Genomic DNA, 17481 nt, shown 5'->3' on the forward strand with positions numbered 1-17481 from the left:
AGGGCTATTTTAATACTTTTTTATTAGCATTTTTCTGATTATGTCTATTAAGGGTTAAGGTTTGATTTCTAAAATAGGTAGCTATATTGTATATTCACTAATAAGTAACCTAGGTGCTTTTGTACAGCATGTAAATATTTTGATTAACTTGATAAAATGATGGATTCTCTTAAAACCAGAGCATCCTATGTATGTTTGCCTAGAACCGTGGTCGGCAAACTGCGGCTTGCGAGCCGCATTCGGCTCTTTGGCCCCTTGAGTGTGGCTCTTCCACAAAATACCATGGCCTGGGCGAGTCTATTTTGAAGAAGTGGCGTTAGAAGAAGTTTAAGTTTAAAAAATTTGGCTCTCAAAAGAAATTTCAATCCTACTGTTGATATTAGGCTCTGTTGACTAATGAGTTTGCCAACCACTGGCCTAGAACTTAGAATAAAGTTAGAGGAAAGTTGGGATGGTAATAATAGTGTAAATATCACTGAAGTGTATTCATTTTATTCTTGTATCCCCATAATTGCCAGCAAACAGCCTATGGGAGTAGGTTTATGTTTTGGTTTAATTGAAAATTAGATAAAAACTCTTCAGTACCTTGTAACTATATTATAGTGCTAAATCATGTGTCTTTGTTACTTTATCATTTGTTCTTCTGACTAGATTGGGTTCATCAAGAATTTCTTACTTTTTAAAAATATTTTTATTGATTTTCAGGGAGGAAGGGAGAGGGAGAGAGATAGAAACATCAATCATTGATTGGCTGCCTCTGGCACATCCCCCACTGGGTATCTAGCCTGCAACCCTGGCTTGCACCCTGACCCAGAATTGAACCTTCATCTCCTGGTTCATAGGTCAACACTCAACCACTAAGCCACATAGGCCAGGCAAGAATTTATTTTTGTTCCTAGGACCTAGCACATTATCTCTCGCATCTTACACATGTTTACATGTTTAAATAGAAACTGATCTGTATTTAAGGATGGAAAGAAACTTTAGTTGCAATTCTTATATCTAATAGCAATGATAATAGAAAATGACATTTAAAGATAAATTCTCCCATAGAGGAGTTTAAAAGGTATTCAGTAGTAATTTGTATAAACTCAAGTGTTTTAAATTTATTAGTAGTAGGTTATTTAAGATTGGAGATTCACATATATGTGTTGGTAGGAATAGTTTTGAGAGATTCTTTTAAATCTCAAATTTTAATTCCCTTACTAATGTTTATGATAGAAGTGATTACGAAAATTCACTTTCAGTTTTTCGGAAAGAATTCTTCAAATACCAATTTCTTTACATCTTATTTAGATGAAAAGTTCTCTTTTGTTCATAAAATGTAGAGGAGGGTGGGCAGGATCCTTGAAAGACATTTCAGATATCAAAAATACATGTTCTTTTTTGATTGAAAGTATTACCTATGTCACCCCTTTCCCCCCATTGACCTCTTCTAGCCAACCCCTGAGTACCCCCTCTCCCCCTCAGGCCTTCACAACCCTATTGTCTGTGTCCATGGGTTATGCATATATGCATACATGTTCTTTGGTTGATCTCTTTGCACTCACCCACCCACCTTTCCACTTTCCCTCTAACATGTTCTTAATTCATCATAATTCTTGGGTAAACATTTTAATTTTTAAAATTCGTTTTTGTCTTACTGATGATGTTAATTTCAGTGGCAGTATTCTTTTCAATAATACAGAACAAACTCATTCTTGAAGTACTAACCTGGTAGGCGACAGATGCCATGACTGTCATTATATAATCAAGTAATGAGTCAATTGCATCCTAAAGTGCACCGTTTGGCTTTTTCTCTCTGCCTTGTGGAAAATGACATTTTTCTTCTTTAGTACCTATGGTAGGTACTAAAGTTGGTAAATTAGCATCCTAACATATAATTGGTTTCTTCAAGTTTAAAATCAAGATAAAAAAATTCAGTGTCTTTTTGTTGAGATCATAGTTTTATTTATTTTTGTTTTTTAAAAAAATATTTTTATTGATTTCAGAGAGGAAGGGAGAGGGAGAGAGAGATAGAAACATAAATGATGAGAGAGAATCATTGATTGGCTGCCTCCTGCATGCCCCACACGGGATGGAGCCCACAACTAGGCATGTGCCTGACCAGGAATTGAACCATGACCTCCTGGTTTATAGGTCAGTGCTCAACCACTGAGTCACACTGTTTCGTTTTTATCTGATCTCCACTCTCTTGACATTTTTTTAGGAATCCTTAATTTTGAGGTGTTTTTAAATGTGATAATTTGTGTCATGGATGATTAGCCTAAAACTTTTAGGATTTAAAAATGGTGCATTTTTCTAAAAATAGAATGAAATGTACATAGCATTCCCCCCCTTATCTGCTGTTTCCCTTTTTGTAGTTTCAATTACCTACGATCAACCTCGGTCCTGAATATTAAATGGAAAATTCCAGAAATTTTGTAAGTTTTAAATTGCAAGCCTTTCTAAGTAGCGTGACGAAATCTTAGGCTCTCTCACCGCATCCCTTCGGGGAAGTGAATCACCCATTTGTCCAGCCCATGCTGAAAGACGCTCCCCGCCCTGTAGTCACTTAGCAGTGGAACTATGAAAGGCTGTTACTGTTTGGCTTTATAATAAAGTGTAAAAATTGAATACTATTTACCTTGCATTAGGACTTTTACTAATAGACTTATGAACAGTCCCACAACACAATTTTAAAGGAAAAGGATCTAATCTTTTCATATCAGTACATAGAGCTCTACTTTGTCTTTTCAAATAGCTCAGACGACGACTCCAATTCCAAGTAACTTCATTTACTTCAGGCCGTTTCCAGTGTTTTACTATTGAAATGGTGCTGCTGTAAAGATTAGCCCTTTACCTACATCTCCATGCACCTTTAGGATACATTCCTGGAAAGGGGGGTCATGGGGGGGTTCTCAGCTGTGTTTGCCTTCTGCATGGTGTGTGCTGTTGGGTTGTCTCGAAAGGCCTTCGTTCACAGTCCTTTCCATGGTGTGGGAATCGCCTAAGTTTTCTGCACTTGCCAACTCTGGACGTTCTTGTTCTTTGCCATTTGATAGGTGCACTCCTTCAGTATCAGTGAAGTCGAGCATCTTTCCGAGTGTGTTTTGGTCTCTTGTGTTTCCTTAATGCCTGCCCTCTGCACTCTTGTGTTGTGCGGCCTCCGTCCAGCTCCTGGAATCCTCCCTGTGACTGAGATGGGATGTGAGCCTGTCTTTTCTCTCCCTTCTAGTAGAGAGTAGAGGTTAAGACCACTGGCTCTGAAGGCGGTTTGGAGGTGATTCCCATTGCTGCCGCTCGCCAGCTGTGCTCCTTGGCAGGCTACTTAACGTTGAAACCCTGTTTCTTTTTCTTGTTTAATATGAAGGTCACTGGTGACTTTATTTTTAATTTTAAATATATTTTTATTGATTTGAGAAAGAAAGGGAGAAAGGGGAAGAGCGAGAGAAACATCAATGATGAGAGAGAATTATCGATCTGCTGCCTCCTGCATGCCTCGTACTGGGGTTGAGCCCACAACCCAGGCATGTGCCCTTGACCAAAATTGAACCCGGGACCCTTCGTTCTTCAGGCCGATGCTCTATCCACTGAGCCAAACAGGCTAGGGTGAAACCCTCTGTTTCCATCCCTATAAGGGGGGTGGGTAAGAAGGATTAAGTGAAAGTGCATTCGAAGGCTCCCCCCAGGCCCTGGCACAGGAGTAAATGCTCAGTACATGTTTGCCACCGTCATATCAGACACCAAGCAGGAAGTGACTTCCCTGCCTCCTTGCTTCCTGTGGGAATCCCATAGAGGCCTGCTCAGCTGCTTTGGGACCCTGTCTGTGCTGGGATTCCCTTGGCAGTTGCTGCTTTTGCAGGTGAGTGCCTTGCTCTCTGCACTTCCCTCCATGTGACGGGCTCTGCAGGTGAGGTCCTGGACTAGCAACATCAGCCTCAGTGTGAGGCCTGAGCATTTTTCTTCTGAAGTTGGTGAGGGATTAAATTGTGTCCCCCAAGCCCCAGTCCCAGTGTGACTGTATTTAGAGATAAGGCCTTTATAGAGATAATTACAGTTAAATGAGGTCATATGGGTGGGGCCTTACTCTGATAGAATTGATGACCTGCCTTTATAAAAGAGGAAGAGAAAGATTTTTCTCTTTCCATTGTGTGCACAAAAGGTCCTGTGAGCATAGGTTGAGATGGTGTCCGTGTACAAGCCAAGAGAAGAGGCGTCCGAATGAAACCTAACTTGCCAGTTCCTTGATCTTGAACTTCTAGCCTCCAGAGCTGTGAGAAATAAATTTCTGTTGTTTAAATCATCCAGTCAGTGGTATTTTGTTACGGTGGCTCTAGCAAACTGAGATAGTTTTTCTGGTGGATGGCTGCCTGCCTGGGGTACCATTGGTTCATATATTAAAACTAGAGGCCCAGTGCATGATTGAATCATGCACGTGTAGGGTCCCCTACATGCTTTCGCTTTTTGCGGTGGACCTGGGTGCCTGTCCGCTGGTGCACCAGGCCTTTCAGAAGCCTCCGGCTCGGCGGAGGCTTCTGAAAGGCCTGGTGCCAGAGCAGACAGGCACCCAGCTCCCACGCTTTTGATGGTCCGCAGCCGCTGAGGGGGGCTGCCTCGGACACCTGGTTACCCTGCCGTTGAGAGGCGCAGCTGGGTGTCCATGGCAGGCCCCCTCAGTGGCCGCGGATCTGGCTGTTGAGAGGCACAGGGTGCGGGAGTCCCGCCCCCTGCACCTCTCAACAGCAGGGTAGCCCCCCTCAGTGGCAGCGGATCCGATCCGTGCCTCTCAATGGCCGGATAGGCCAGCCTGAGTCCCGCCCCCCAGCCTCCCGCTGCCCAATCGTGGGCGTAGCGGAGTGATGGTAATTTACATGTTACTCTATTATTAGATAGGATGACTTGGAGGGCTTGGGGCTTACCCTGAGCATTTCAAATTTAGAAGGTCTGGGTTGTCCTGAGAAGTCCCATTTCTTACAAGTTCCCCAGTGGTGCTGATGTTGCTGGTGCAGAAAGTCACCTGGAGAACCATGGTGAAGTGTGTGCAAGAGGTTTCAAAGAAGCACCCAGATACTTGGGAAGGGGTATTGGTTCTTCCGCCCAACTACGGGAGTCTTTTAAACTCTCAGAGACTCGGTCTCACCCATCTGTAAAATGGGGATATTTATACTCCTTATCTTATGGAGTTACTGCAGCTAAGATATATAAATAAAAGGTTTTGGCTCCTCCCCTGTCTTCATACAAAATGGTGAGGGTGTGGGTGTGGGATGTTGCATTCTTATAAAAAGAGAAGAACAAATGGATGAATGCTGCAGTATTTCAATAGTAAACTACAAAGCAAAAGTAAGTTATTTTCTTTTCTTTAATGGACATGTGAATTGCCATTTGATTTGCTGGTTGCTGGAACTCTCCCCCCATTTCTCTTTACTTTCCCACCGCAACTTCTTGAAAGCCAGACATTTTAGACCAGCAGTCTTGGTTGTTGAGTCTGTGGCTCCTTGTTCTGGCTCTCCCTGATCAGGGATATCTGTGGCTTCGTGGTGATTGTGGCATGGACATGACTGAGGCTCTAGTTCTCCGTGGGGAAGGCTGTGGCCGTGCTTTTCATGACCAGGGTGTTGTGTTAGAAATTTCTTTTTGGTTTTGTTCTTTGTATTTCCATGTTTAAAATATTTTATGACTTAAAAAGCTTTATGTGTATATATTGTTACCAGGTATATTGCATTTTCAGCAACGTTATTGACCAATAATAATGATGCTAATCAGTTAGAACTGTGGTTCTCGAATTTTGTGATCTTAGGGCTACTTTATACTATGATTGAGAAGCCCAAAGAGCTCTCGTTTAAGTGTGTCATCTTTATTCACATTTACTGTATTAGAAATGAAAATTGTTTAAAACTTTTACTTAATCCCTTAAAAATAACATTAAATTCATTACATGTTACTTACTATAAACATAATTTTTATGAAAATATTATTTTCCAAACCAGAAGTTGAGTGAGAATGGACCATTACTTTATATTTTTATGCATCTCTTTAATGCTTGGCTCAAGAGGACACAGTTAACTTCTGATAGCTGCTTCTGTAGTCCATCTGTTGTAACATGTTGTTTTGGTTGAAGGACATGAAGAAAATCTGGCATGCAGGCTTGTAACTGAAAAGAGAGAAATATTTGAATAACCTTTTCAGATAATTTGGTAGTACGTTAAAACTTAAAAGGAGTGATTTCCTAAAGCTTAGTTGTAGCGTGGAATTTGAAATCATCAGTGAAATTTTTGTACTGACTTTCATTAAAATTCATTGATGTATCTTATACTTTGAATGGCTCTTTTTTAAAAAAAATATATTTTATTGATTATTTTACAGAGAGGAAGAGAGAGGGATAGAGAGTTAGAAACATTGATGAAAGAGAAACATCAATCAGCTGCCACCTGCACACCCCTCACTGGGGATGCGCCCGCAACCAAGGTACATGCCCTTGACCGGAATCGAACCTGGGACCCCTGAGTCTGCAGGCCGACGCTCTAGCCACTGAGCCAAACTGGTCTCGGCTTGAATGGCTCTTTTATCTGTGCATGTACAAAACTTAATTTGGAAAATATTGGTTCAGTGAGTTACATAAATCTTTCAGTTTTCGACACATTTCATCATACAACATTTTAAAAAAATATATTTTATTGATTTTTTTAGAGAGAGGAAGGGAGAGGGACAGAAAGCTAGAAACATCGATGAGAGAGAAACATTGACCAGCTGCCTTCTGCACACCCCCTACCGGGGACGTGCCCGCAACCAAGGTACATGCCCCTGACCGGAATCAAACCTGGGACCCTTCAGTCCGCAGACCGACGTTCTATCCACCGAGCCAAACCGGTTTCGGCTCATCATACAACATTTTTTAAAGCCACATTGGCTAATATCACCAGCATAATCAGAAGGTTAAGTATTGGGAGGCTGTCAAGTTTCAATTGGTGGATTCAGATTTTCTTGAAATTGTGATTTTGCTTGAAAGCTCAGATTTTAGTATTGGCAACAGAACTGTCAATTGTTTTCCTTGAAGTGACAGACTTATTTTGTTCATTTTTGAGGAGGTGTTTGCCAAATGCTCAAATCGGAATAACCATAATTTGTCAATCTTTTTTTTACACACACAAAACAGTGTTCTTTGAAAAAAGCTTGCAACTCATTTGCACTACCTTGAACTTAGTGGTTTATGACATGAGCCACCATCCAGAAGGCTGTAGGTACATAGAAATGTTGGCATAGAGGGCAAATATTTTTATGTGTAAGACTACTTAGAGATCTTTTGGGGAAGCAAGTACTCCTCTGGTTAAAATAAAAAATTCTCATAATGTAGTTGCCTCAGTATGCCAGAAATTATGCAAATGAATGTTACTTCCTTCAGCATGGCGACCTTGGAGACAGGACACCGCGTCCAGTGGTTAAACGTTTTTAGAATGCCACCTTATTTGGAATTGCTTCAAGTTATGATTTAAGTGTACTCTATAGGTTGTGTTTGGATATACTGCTTTAAAATTGTATCGCCTCGAATGTCTGTTAACATTTTCCCAGTGGTAGATAAATACGGTTGTCTGGTCTGAGAGGATGCTGTTGTCTGACTGAGAACAAGGGCATGCATGCTTCGGCAGCGTAGGATATTTATTACAGCGGGACCCAGCGCTAGTCTTGGAGTCTGAGGTGTGTGGCCAAGTCTTAGCTCCCTGTCTGACAGGCTGGTGATCTTGAACAAAACATTTATCTCCTCACTCTTTCTCTTAGTGCTCATGTTTTGTGATTCCCAGATTCTAGAGGCAAGAAAGCAGGATTCCCTTCAGAATCTGGGAAGGCGGCCCACTGGGACCTTCTCTGCAGCCTTTCTGTCCCTTCCCACCAGCCCTGTCTCTGCCTTAGCAAGGTGGCAAGCTTCCCGTAGTGCTGATTTTTACAAGAAGATTTAAAACTATATATATTTTTTATTGATTTCAAGGAGGAAGGGAGAGGGAGAGAGAGAGATAGAAATATCAGTGATGAGAAAGAATCACTGATTGGCTGCCTCTTGCATGCCCCGTCCTGGGGATCTCTCTCGCAACCTGGGCATGTACCCTGACCAGGAATCAAACTGTGACCTCCTGGTCCATAGGTCGACAACACTCAGCCACTGAACCATCCTGGTAGGGCTACAAAAAGTTTTTCATTCTCACTAGGGCAGAAGAGTTCAGAATTTGGTGTAACACCATTTGAGTTTCACACTGTCAGCTCCATAGTGATATCCAGTATATTTGGCGGGTGAAATTGGGAGCAGGGAAATCTTGGTGCCTAGGCTAAGGTTGGTGCGGAATGGGGATGAAAACTAATGTTTTCTGTTTGTCTCCTGTGTGCAAGGCATTTGGATGATGGCTACTGTGAGGATTAAGTGAAATCATGTCTAAGCAGCCCTTTGAGGGGGGTGATGAAATATTTATTTCCATAGATGAGGAAGCTGAAGTCTGGAGAGACAGTGTTTGAGCCAGGTCTATCTGGCTTCACAACCATATTCCCCCAATTTCTAGAGGCTGATCTTTTTTACCTCCCTCTGCAGCCCTGACTTTTCTTTCTTTACTTTTCTCTCTATGTTTCAGGCTTTTCTAAAGAGTTGAAGAGTTGTCAGATTGGCCATCATTAATCTTTGCTGAGAGATGATGATTTTTATAAGTAAACTTTTAGCATTTATAAACTTAATTTTGGACAACGATTGGTAAAAGATAAAGATGAGAAAAATGCTGGTGTGAAGTCACAGACTTGTGCTGGAATGGGGTTGTCCCAGGGCTGTTGGATACGGAAAATTGAGGGTACATCAACTCTGGGATGAGTTCAGAAATCAACGACAGGATGTGCCAATACAAGGTTCAAGTGTTTCCAGTTTGCCTTTCCATATCAAAAGCTAGAAACTCAAATATTTGTGGGTTATTTATTGAGGAGAATTCTTGTTTTTTTAATCCCTTCAACAAGCATGTTCGTGTACCTGCTTTATACTTGCCACAGTGATAAGTACCGGGGATAAAGAGTGGCGGCAAGAACGGTCCTCTGGGAGCCCCTGCCTGGGGCGGTGGCACGGGGCCTGTTGGTAACAGTGGAAGTCTCCCAGCTCCTCGCTCCAGGGAAAACTTCAGGAGTCCTGTTGTGGGTTCCAGATGGGGGCCGCATACAATGGTGGGTTGTTAGGGAAAGAGATGTTTTAAAGAAATGTTCTGTGATCTCTGAAAGTATTTAAAACTGTGGAAGTGGAGGTCAAGGATGGTTTGAAGATGAAATTTCCTATGTTTTCTTGATGAGAGAGCTCTTCCACCTACATACTAGTAGTCGGGGAGTCTGAGGAAAGAAGTATTCCAAAAGCTAGACCTGCAAGACTAAGCATAGTGGTGTATAAAAAAGTTACGCACTTTTCTATCACTAAGCGTATTTTTGGCAGGAATTTGAAGTCATCCTCTTAGCATCCCTGAAGATGACAGTTAACATTAATCTATTTTGTTATTGAAAAAGGAAATTAAAGAGGTTACTCTCACTCAAGTTTGTTCAGCAAATAAGTGGGAAACGGAGAGAATATATTTAGCATTCGGTTTTTACCTCAGAGCTTTATAGGATGCCTTGTAGCTACATTCTGAACCCTTAAATTGTTAGCTTGATGAAAGGATTGCAGTCATGTGGCTAGGAGCTTATATTGTTGGTGATTAGGGAGAGATTGTGCGCTGCCAGCCCTGTTGAGGAGTAGAGGTGGTGTGAGGTGTTACTTTTCTGAGGAATCTCCTTCAGGTGATTGCTTGGTCTTTGGACTAACACTCCAGACATAGGAGGCTTCTGAGGCCTTTTGCATAGAGGGGGTGCCTGCAGGTGTCCCACTGCCCTGCTTCCCTTTCTTTAGGTGGGCTGCCCCTTCACAGCATTAGAAGTGATGTGTTCTGAGAAATGATGGTTTCACAGTCTGTGTAACCCAGGTGCTAATTTACCTTTAGGGAAGCACCTTTCTTTAGATTATTAGTGGTTCCTGGGTAATTTTACATTTAAGACTGAAGCTCATTGAATCATTTATATAAGTGTTCAACTTACCTGTATAATTGCTCTTTTTTAATCGTCTGTACTTCTTGAAATCTTGGTTACTTTTCTACCACTAGAAGTGTGAATTTCAGAAGAGGACAGCTATACTTTGCATACTTCTAATTGCAAAACTACTTAGGTTAGTGTCTTAGGGTGGAGGGTATTCACCATTTTGTTCAGCCACCTTTTCGCCTCCCCACCTCCCTCCTCCGCAGATGAGAGGTCAAGAACCAGAGAGACAGCCTCACCTAGTTGACATACTTTGTGTATTTAAGTTTCTCATGTTAAAGGAGAAAGTGATCATCTGATCTGCATTGTGTCCTGATTATGTGCTAGGTACGGTGTTTGAATGCTTTATATATACATTCTAACTTAGTCCTCATGAATTAGAGGAGGGTGGTATTGGTATTATTTATATTTTTAAAATGAGAAGGGGAAGTTCTAGAACGGGATGTCATTTTAGGGTTGGCCTCGGAATTTAGTGGGTTCATACTGCCCTCTGACTAGGCCACTTGGTTCTGTTTATTCTCAGGGCCTTTTGTGGTTCCATACAAATGGTAGGATTGTTTGTTCTTTTTCTGTGAAAAATGCCATTGGAATTTTTGATATGGATTGTATTGAATATGTAGATTGCTGTGGGTAGAATGGACATTTTAAACAATATTAATTCTTCCAACCCATGAGCATGGAATATCTTTACATTTGTTTGTGTCTTTTTCTATTTCTTTCTTTAAAATTCAAACCTCATAACCACCTCCTCCTTCTGAATTCAGCAAGCCAGTAGAAGCCATTGCAGTGAAACCACATTCACTTCTCATTTGCTTCTTTGACTCTGTACATCCTTCTCCTTGTCCCAATGGAAGAAGCAGATGCTGCCCCTGGATCTTCTCCCATTTCCCTTCTCCAGAAACTCATGCCCTTAATTGTCCTCTCCTATGTCCCTTCTTAGACCTCTTGCTCTCTATGCCTCCTCCTATTAGTGTGTGTGTGTGTGCGTGCATGCATGTGTGTGCGTATATCTGAGGATATTTTTCCATTGATTTTTAGAGAGAGTGGAATGGGGTTGGGGAAGAGAGAGAAACATCGATGAGAGAGAGAGAGAGAGACAGACAGACAGACAGACAGACATCCATTGGTTGTCTCCTGCACACATCCTGACCAGGCTAGGGTTCGAGCCTGCAACTGAGATATGTGCCATTTGACTGGAATCGAACCTGGGACCCTTCAGTCCAAGGGCCAATGCTCCATCCACTGAGCCAAACCAGCTAGGGCAGTGTTTATATATTTTATTTAACAAGTGCTTATATATTGCTTACTAAGTGGCAGACACTGTTCTAAGTGTGTTACAAATATTAATGCACTTAATTCTCCAAATAACCCTATAAAATAAATACATTATCCTGTTTTATTCTGAGGTACAGAGAGACTAGGGAATTTGCTCAGGGATACATGACTTATGTTTGGACACAGTCCCATTTCTCTCATGTTGAATAGACAAATACGCGTCCTTCATCAGTCCTCTTCCCCTGCAGCCAGCTTTCTTTTCACTTGCTCAGTCAGAAGTTGGCAGCCATATATACTACACTGTCTCTCTTCACCTGTTATCACCTTAACTTGAGCCCCGGAGCTTCTGCCTCCTCTAATTTACAGAAACTACTCTTAGAGTTAGTACTATCTACTCGTGGAGTCTGATGGGCACTTTTATCTTCTTTCTCTATAGCATTTGAACTTCTTGATCACTTCCTTAAAACTTTCTTTTGGTGTCTTGCTAGCTGACCCTCTGCCTGTCCTATTCTTTTCTCTTGTCACTCTAAATAGAATTCTCTGGGTGATCTCAATCCACTCCAAGCCTTTGCCTTCCTTTTGTTTATCAATGACTTGAAGAGCCATGTCTTCAGCTCTTGAGCTCTTCCCTTATATATTGTGCTGCTAACTGGATAGCTCCATATGTATTTCCTCAACACCACTCCCTCACCCCATATAAACTCTACTTCTCTTCTGTTCCCCATATTTCGGTGAGTGGTATTATTACATCTGCCCGGTTACCCAAGCCAGAATCCTGTCATTCTAGACTCTTCATCTTCCAACATGCAGTCAGAAATCAAGTCAGATGGTTGGGCGGTTCTGTCTCTTGAGTATCTCCATCGTCCCTTTGCTGTACCTGAATTCCTGTAGGAGCCTTCAGACTGGCCTTCTTGGCCATAGTCTTGTACCATTCTCACCCCTCCAAATCTGTAATGCACATTGTAATAAGGGGCATGCTTTCTAAAATGTACATCTTTCTAAACAGCATAACTCAAAAACTTTTGAGCAACATCTCCGTGAATTCAGAATGAATTCTAAGGTCCTTCATGAGCCATATTGAGGTCTTTGCAGACATCTGTGTGTATTCTGCTTCTCTAAGCCTCAGGAATGGATTTTTCAGTCCTCTGTGCTTCATTCTTGCCCTAATCCTGTACCTGCCAATCTCCTGCTTGTCCTGTAGGCATCAGCTTAGACAGTCACCTGTAGACCAGCACTGCCTGTCAATTTTCTGTCATGATGAAAATGCAAATGAGCTCTGAATTTGCTGTGCCCATTTTGGTAGCCATTGGCCATATATGGCTATGGAGCATTTGAATATGGCTAGTGTTGCAGAAGAACTGGCCTTAAAATCTTTTGCAACTTTAATTACTTTACATTTAAATATCTACAGGGGGCTAGTGGCTACTGTAATGGAGAGCAAGGGACTGTGTGCTTCTTGGCATTCTGTTCTTCACCAAAACACTTTCCCTAAGAACAGCAAAATAGCTGATAGTATTGGAGGGGTCAGAATTCACACAAAAACTCTGGAACTCAAGTCACAATTTCAATTCACACAAAAACTCAGGAACTCAAGTCACATATCTATGAAGATGTAAGAATATTAAAATGCAGAAAAATAATTTGATCAAAAAGAGACTTTGATCAAGAACCAGTTATTTTCAGCATGTTCACATGGCTGCGTCTTTTAAACTGGATTTACATCTGAAATGCTTAAATATAAGTTGTGAACAAAGAGGCCAGGTGAAATGAAAATTTACTTTGAACGTTTTGTTGTTGTGGATGCCAGATAGCATTATAGTTTTTCATGATATTTGATATTGGGTTGTTAGCAAATATCAGTGGGAAGTTAAAATAGGTACGAGCAGCATGTGGAGATCTTTGGACTTTTGGGGGGAAAAGTTGTTCAAATGTAAGCATTGAGTAGAGTTTAATGCCTTTCTTTCTTGGGCATATGAGTAGGTAGAACAGAAAGCTGAGAAGAGATTACCTAGCTTTTTGGAGCCTGTTGATGGGAAACTGCTGTAGGCCACGCTGATCTGGGAGGTCCTCTCTGAAGGCTGGAGACGGTCATTACACAAACAAGGAGCTGTAAAGCTAGAATATCGGCACCAGTATGTGCTTCTCCTTTTAAAGGGCACAGTATCAGTGGAGAGATGAGAGCGGCTGTAACTTCCTGCCTCAACCCGACTCCCTGTGTGAATAGGATCTTAGGGGCGTAGTGCAGCTTATTGAGTCCCCTATGCTTTTGTGGCTGGAGGAGGGGCGTCGGTAATATACTGGCATGGCATATAATGGCTAATCCCTTCAATATTTTTGAGGCCCTGCGTCTGGCATTGGGATCACAAGTGATAGACTTAAAATGCAGAGTTTTCCTCGATGCACTCAACTATCTGGGCACTCTGGGTGTATTCATAGAGATAATAGGGGGACATTTACATGGTTCATGATGAAAGAATGTTGAAATATAGTTTATATTCACAAGTTAGCCTTTCAACTGAACAGCCTTTATTCAAAGGAAAAATGGAAAAATGAAAAGTAAAGTAACACAATTAAAATTCATTGTACAGAAATGTTAGGTTAAAAAAGCTACTAACTGCTAAGTTTATATGCAGCCAATAAAATTTGTTTGGATATTGATGATCTAAACAATTTCAAGTACCCAATGGTATTTAAAGACTTTTCCCTTTACCACGATGAGAAGAAGAGGTTTTCTCAGCATTTGAGGACGGCAGTTTTAGTGCTAGGGAACCTTGGCAGTTCAGTGTGCAGAGCTCTTGACATGTGGCCAAACCAGAGCACGGAGGCTTGTGAGTGTATTTTTGAAGCAGAAACTCGAGATACAGGGGCTGTGAGAACATTTTTTGCTCTTTCTAGGTGTAAGATGCAGTCTGAAGATGTAGTGTGGAAAGTAACATATTCTATTTAACAGGGCTCTTTGCTTTAATACTGAATCTTTAAGGCTGTTTCAGAAACTTTGAGATGTGTTTGTTATAGCCACTGGTCTTTAAAGGCACTTTTAAACTCTTGGTAGTTTAGAAACCTTTATTTATATTCTTCAGAATTGTATATAGAAAAATTAGAATATTTTCAAGTCATCTCCGAGAAATGGGCATGAAGTAGAGAATTTGGTGTGTTTAGGGATGTAATCAATATGAGTGAGGGCATTAGAAAACTGTGAGGAGGTATAATATGATGTACATACTATCACTGATGAAACTTAATTATTTAGATTTTCTCATCTGGATCATAATTTTATTAGCTACTGATGTATGGCAGTTAAACTCATGGAAACCATACAAATGGGTGGATGCAGCAGTCAGAGGCCTTAGTAAATTCGTATTTTAAGGCTAAGTGCCTGGCTCTTTCTGTTTGATTAAATCAAGTAAAATTCAATTATAAGGCTTCATTGTTAGCCATAAATCATATCGATCATCCTCATTATGCAAAACAAATATCCCACCTGATATGATAGTAGCTCATTTTCTCACTTTGCCTTTTTCTCATTTTACAGTCTCTTTTACTTGCTAACTTGAGGTGAACATAATCCGTGATCAAAATGGACAGGTAGAAATTTATAACTACATAAGTAGGATCCCTTCTCAAGCTGAAATATAAAGTTTACTTGCAAGTTAGAATGCTATACTAATAGTAGGAATCTGGTACACTCATGTAAAAAGTACTTAGAACTGGCCATCGGATGATACTTATGGGAAATGTGAAGCAGTTCATTGCAATCAGTTTTCAATGCTCCAACCAACTGAGCCACCTGGCCAGGGCTATACTCATTTTTGGTAATAGTTTTGATTATCAAATAGTGTTGATTAGGGTAGCATTGTAGAACCCACTCACATTTAGAATAGTGTAGGTCTAGAAAAATGGTTTCAGCTTTGCTGTAAATCAAAATGGTTATGAAATAGCAGTTGTGAAACTGTTTACTGTATCTTCTAGCCTTAATTCCATTTCCTTTGTCAAATACAATTTATTCACAATAGGAATTTAATACTGTAGTCACTAAGTAAGTTACATTTTCTTCCCTTTTTTCTACTTTTTTGAACTATGTGCAGTTCTCTAAAATACTTTCTCCAGTTATCTTCAAAAGACCTCCTCAACCGTCCTTGCAGCGCTGTTTCACTTTTGTATTGCTTGCTTCCCTAATGGAAATTTGGAATTTTATAATTCCTGTGTATTTCTCTTTTGCAAGGAAAATGGCGTCTTAGAAAACTGTTAGAGGTTACTGTGTGACCTCTGCCCTTGGTGTCCTGTGACACTTCGCCTGTCTCTGTTTAGGTTTATTCATGATGGATAAGGTTCCTCTCATCACATGTGCTCTGCTGTAGCGGAGAAAATAGATTAATTATTTTCAGCTGCGTGTTGCCGAAGTTTTTTTTTTTTCTTTCTTTCTTTAAGGAAAAGAATGTTGGTGGTGTGTGTATCAGGGAAGACTAACTATACCCCTTTCCCAGCAGAATTGAGGACAGTGTTAAACTCCCCAGGAATATGAGACAAGATTCCCTTTTCAGCTTTTCCAGAACCTCTTAAAATACAAAGAATATAGGAAATTGCCAGATCAGTTAGTTAATCAGTGACAGTGGCAGTAAGTACACACAAAGCAGGATTCTTACAAGAGCAGTTGGCCATTTGTTGCTTTCCAGCTCCCAGCATGTTGCTCTTGTCCCATCTTGGCATTTTCCTACCCCGTGGTGTCGGGTAGCTTTGAGGGGTCTGTGATTGCCAGGACGTCCTGGACAGAGGGTGGCCCCAGAGCTCCTTCCTTTCCTCCTCCTGTCCTACACTCACTTTTGTAGGTTTGACACCACCCAGATGTTGTGTGTGTGTGTGTGTGTGTGTGTGTGTGTGTGTGTGTGTGTGTGAAGTCAGTAGCTTGAAATAGGTCTAGAGCAGTGGTCGGCAAACTCATTAGTCAACAGAGCCAAATATCAATAGTACAACGATTGAAATTTCTTTTGAGAGCCAAATTTTTTAAACTGAAACTTCTTCTAACGCCACTTCTTCAAAATAGACTCACCCAGGCCGTGGTATTTTGTGGAAGAGCCACACTCAAGGGGCCAAAGAGCCGCATGTGGCTCGCGAACTGCAGTTTGCCGACCACGGGTCTAGAGTGAGTGGGAAAATGTTTTCAAATGGTGATTTTTTTTTAAATTAGGCTAATAAACATGTGGCGTCATTTGCCTTTACAGACAAATCAAGTTTTGTTTGTTTAAAGGATCCCAGGATATTTTACAATATTAAGCAAGACACAATAGCAATTGCCAAATTTTGTAAAACTTATATTCTTCTTCTATTAGTCTGCACTATATAAACATCCTTCAAGTGGGTTGAAATAGATTTTTAAAGTTTAATTTTGCCCTGTCCAAAGTAAATGACACTAGACCGTTTTTAGTTACTTATTTTTGGACCCATCTTTACTTGCTTTCCCCCTTATCTATAATAAAATTCATTACAGCAGTAAAAAGATAAGGGATAGATCCACATATCTGACATAGATTCATATCTTATTTACAGATGTAGACATGCTATGCACAGAGATGTATATCCCTTTTCGCTCTCATTTCTCTTCTGCCATTTCATGTTGAGCACTGCAGTGTTACTAGAATGTGTACTGGTCTATTGCTGGCCCTCACTAAGCTGTGTATGGAGAGAGCACCCTTTTCCTAGTCTGTGGTGGACAAGCAGGTCAGCTGTCTGCCGGCTGTCTTCTTAGGGGTTTAGTCTTTGAAGGAGTTAATTTCAAGGAGTAATAGTTCAGTGTTGAATTGCAGGGTATAAAGGCTGTTCTCTAAAGGACATCGATTTCCATGATTCTTGTGCTTTAGTGGTACAACTTACATATAGGACAATATGTACCTTGTGACCCATTTAGGGAAAAAAGTTAGTGCTGTAGCCATGCACTTAGTATAAGCTGTTAGTTGAGTGCTGTTGCGTTAGTTGCCTTGAAAGAAAACACATTAGCCCCAGCACTCTTACATAGAAGAAAATCATCTTTATCTGAAAGGCAGCTCTGAGTATTCAGACTCCTCAAAGTTATGTAGAAATAACTGAACGATTTCTGCAAGAAACCTGTGAAATACCATGTTATGTAACATGGCATTAGATATTAATGTTAACTGC

At 40.9% G+C, this 17481-nt stretch overlaps 1 protein-coding gene across 2 annotated transcripts in view; it reads left to right on the top strand.

Annotated features, from left to right (window-relative positions):
• CHD7 (chromodomain helicase DNA binding protein 7) overlaps positions 1-17481 on the top strand; it is a 177809-nt gene that overhangs the window by 31916 nt on the left and 128412 nt on the right. The gene's annotated exons all lie outside the window — the stretch shown is intronic.

Source organism: Eptesicus fuscus, chromosome 19 (assembly GCF_027574615.1).
Source record: "Eptesicus fuscus isolate TK198812 chromosome 19, DD_ASM_mEF_20220401, whole genome shotgun sequence".
NCBI classification, from domain to species: Eukaryota; Metazoa; Chordata; class Mammalia; order Chiroptera; family Vespertilionidae; genus Eptesicus; species Eptesicus fuscus.